Source organism: Solanum tuberosum, unplaced genomic scaffold (assembly GCF_000226075.1).
Source record: "Solanum tuberosum cultivar DM 1-3 516 R44 unplaced genomic scaffold, SolTub_3.0 scf00430, whole genome shotgun sequence".
NCBI classification, from domain to species: domain Eukaryota; kingdom Viridiplantae; phylum Streptophyta; class Magnoliopsida; order Solanales; family Solanaceae; genus Solanum; species Solanum tuberosum.
Window position 1 is genome coordinate 216,692 of NW_006239366.1, and position 4,631 is coordinate 221,322.

Consider the following 4,631-nt stretch of genomic DNA (forward strand, 5'->3'; position numbering starts at 1 on the left):
TTATGGGCGCTCTAGCGTTTCGTTTATGAATTAGGTCGTATTTAATAGTTTTGATTTAATTTTTTTATTCATATTTTAAAAATATATATAATTATTAATTTAATATTCAATACTTAAAGAATTAAATTTGGAATCTATATACTTTAAATTTATTAATTTAAAATATTCATTTTTTATTTTAAATTTTTGACGTTCGAAGATCTCTATCTTTTTGTAAAACAAAAACGTAATAGGTAATTAAAATTCTTACATGATGTAATACAAACAATTCAATACGAGAGAAACAAAAGAAGGGAAAAAAAAAACAAATAATTCAATTGAGTTTTTCGTAAAGCAAGATGACATTTCAATCACAAAATTTAAAATTAAAATAATGATGGGCATAGAAAAATTAATTATTAGGAAATAATCAGACCAACATATGAAAGAATTAAGACGTGGAGGCCATTATAAACAAATAAAGTGGTCCATATAGGCAATGATTGAGCTTTTAGTGGAAGCAAAATCTTAAAAATATTCCATAAGTTTATGATATTCATAAATAGATCAAGTTATGGTTTTATATGTTCGAGAAATACGCTATTAACGACTTTAAATTACGAAAAATAATTGAGAGAAAAGAATCAAAGGAACAAACAGATTTGTATTCATATTGTTTTATCAATAAAACTATGATTCTTTAAATTTTATTGTGGTTAATATTTAATATTTATTGTAAACAACGAGCTAGATATAAAAAAAAATTAGAAAACAATCAGATCAACACATGAATATAAAAGTACTATATCTAATGATTAAGCCTTTAGTCGAAATGGTTACGCAATTGCTCAACAAATAACAATAATTAGTCGCAAATTTGTGATGAGATGAATGAAATTTTTCTACCCTTAATTAAAGTTCTGAATTCATATCTTATATAAAATAATCTTATTAAAAAATTTCTTTAAGTAAGTTTTATGTTATGTAATATGAATATAAATTAATTGAAATTTTAATATAAATATCGAATAAATAAAAATAAAAATATCCTCTAATAATTAGAGAAGAAATTTCAAGGAAGTTTCACAGGAAAGTACAAAAGCCGTACTACATCTTTATTACGGCTCTGTTCCACAAGTTGCTGTCGAGAAAGATATAAAAAAAATTAGTGATTATCAAATGAGGTGGATAAAAAAACTAGTTTTTTTAAAATCATCGATTTTTTATAATTTATTGATTCAAACTCAAATCTTTAATTAAAGGTTAAAATCCTAACATGATTGGAATTTGGAGCTATATAGAGCCAGAAGGATATAATTATTATATCCCTCTTAGCAAAAAATTATACCGTAAAATTAATATAACAAAAATACTTTGTTTTAGTAATATATATAAATTGTCGAATTTGACATAAGTGAATAATCTAACGTGGTGTGAATATAAAATCATAAATTAAGATAGGTTATAGGTTCATACAAATCTCATGAATTATGATAACTTAATATCATTTTGATTTCAGAAAAATTTTCGACTCCACCACACTAAGCTGTTATGATCCATTACATCACATCTAGATAAAAATGACGAGACGCCGTAAGAAACAACATATTTTCTCTGCAACTTAAGGCACATATGACGTCATACTAATGTTGTGTTCTCAGAATAATGAGCTTTGCTTTTCTCTATTTTTGGTGAAATAGAGGAAAATTGTAAATAAAATTTATTATTTAATTTTTTCACTTAAAATATTTTTCGATCAATTTTCTTTTTATTTAGTATTAGTAAATATTGAAAATTTAGTTTCAAACTTTCAATCATTCAATGACAAAGACGGACAAGAACTCCTTTTTAAAGGTGTGGGTATTATTTTATTTTATTTTTGCATGTAAATAGATTTATAGCGGATATAGATATTTGCTAGAATTTGTATTCTCTCTCTTTTTTCTCATATTTTTTCGTCTTCTTTCTATGTGTGGTAGAAATTGAAGATATATAGTTACTTATTTGTGGTTGATTTAGTTGTTAAAACTTGAAAACTACATTATTTTTGTCCATTTATATGAGCCTATTTGGATTGGCTTAAAAATGTAGTTTTTTTCAAAAGTAGTTTTTAAGTCAAAAATAAAAAGTCAAATGACTTTTAAGTAAAAACATTAAAAATAGGGGAGACCTACTTTTGATTTTTGACTTATTTTAAGTAATTGTTTACCTTGTCAAACATTTTGCTAACTTATTTTAACTCATTTTTTTAAGGGAAAAAAGACAAATATACCCTCGAACTATCGTAAATGGTATGCAGATACCCTCCGTCATACTTTTGAGATATTGGTGCCTCTGCCATCTAAAAACTAGAGCAAATATATCCTTTATACTAATGGACATACAAGTGTCATAATCTTATCCACCGACCTGACATTTATTAAATATTGGATTGACGGATAAGATTGTGCCATGTGTCCCTACTTAGTCTCCTATTAGAGTGAAGGGCATATATGTTCTAGTTTTTGGAAGGCAGGGGCACCAATGTCCCAAAAGTATGATGGAGGGTATCTGCATACCATTTACGATAGTTCGGGAGTATATTTGTCATTTTTCCCTTTTTTTAAACTTATTTTAAGTTATTTTTACATTTGTCAAACACTTTTCGGAGTCAAAAACTGACTTAAAAGTAAGTTTGACGAACTTTTAAGTCAATCCAAACACCCTCTAAGTTTAGCATATTATATATTCGCTAGAATTGTACTCTTTCTCTTCTTCATTTTTCTCACGTTTTTTTTCGTCTTTTTAATAAATGTGGTAGAAATTTGATACTTATTTGTGGTTGATTTAATTGTTAAAAATTTGAAAACTACTTCATTGGTAGAGCTCGATTTCTAAAGAAGGCCAAAAAAATAAAGGGGGTGGGGGGGGTGGGGGTATTGATTATTGATGACTTTTGTTTGAATCTTACCATTAAAAATTATTGTGATTGATGTTGGAATATTACATGTTATCTGTCTCAATTTATGTGATACTTTTCGTTTTTTAGAGGCAAACACTTTAAGTTTGACTGACAAATTGCACATGGAATTTTCATTTTTTAAAAATGAAATAGTATATGTAGTTGACTAATTGTAAACTAGTACATAAAAAGTACTATAAATCACAATAATTGATAATTCAAAATGTTTAAACAATCTATGAAAAACTTATGGTAAAAAATAGACTTATTTGAATTTCGAAATCTAAAAAATGTCACATAAAATAAGACGAAGGAAGTATTCATTTGGAGTTGATTTAAATGAATTTCCATCTATTTCGAAGGGAAAATGCATTGAAAAAATTAATAATGGTCTTGTAAAAAAATTGTTGTACAATTACGATACAATTTGTACTAAAGCCTTGGTGTTCCACCAAGATTCGTGGTAAACCCATTCATTTCTCACAAATTACCAATTTTCCTAAGTAACGAATACAAATGGACATGGTATGGTATGGTATGGTATGGTAGATAATATACATCAAATATTAATTGAAATTGAAAATTTTAATACCGTAATTTGAATATTATGATGGTATAGTATTTGGTATGCATTTTCAAAAAGTATGAAATTCGGTATGATGTTTGATAGTTATAAAAAATATATTGAAATACTAAATATCGTACCGAAAAATAGTTACATATAAAATTCATATATATATATATAATAGTAGAAAATATATAAAATAGTAACTAACTAACTATTTAGGTGTTGAAATTTTGACTTATGTTCTTTTTGGTCGATTGATTAACAAAGAGGATTGTTTATCCTTTATTTTGAATTTCTTTTGCATGTATAAGCTATATTAGTATGATACAATTGAGATATTTTTTGAAAAATCAAAATTATAATTTTTTATCATACAAATATGAGTCAATTCCCTAAATGATCACCCAAGTTTAGGAAATTGCCTTGAAATATCATTTATGTTTCATTTAGGACCAAAATATCACTCAACTATCACTATTTTCCTTCAAATATACTTGACACTCCAAAAGTCTCACTCTCTCCTAGTTGGCATGACATGTCATTAAAGTCTTTTTTTTTTTAATAATATACTAATTTAATTCATTAAACCCATTTAACTAAAATAATGATCATATTTTTTTTTAAAGATTTATTAGTTTATTAAGAATAAATTTTCATACTTAAGAATCATTTATCATAATTAATTTTTTTTATTTTTTTATGCGATGATGAATAGTTTTTTTAAAATTACCATAATGTCATCAATTTTGAATAATTATAAACACAAATATTCAAAAAAAAAATATTGATATATAAATCACTTACGAATGTCAGCTTACATCAATTAATCATATATTATATAATGGATCAATAATATTAAAGATAAATTAACTACTAAAAAATAATTAATTGGGTGCTTTGAAATCCATATACACTTACAATATCTTTTTTTGAAAAGAAAATAGAAAGTGAATAATATTTATATTAATTTTTTTTTTATCTTTATTTATCAATATATTAATCTCATATAATATGTATATTATTGAATTAAAATAGGCAATTCAATTAATTATTACTTGTATTTCATAAATTTGGGATGAGATAAGAATATATATATATATATGAGAAGTTAAAATATATAAAACAGAATAAAAGAATAAAAAT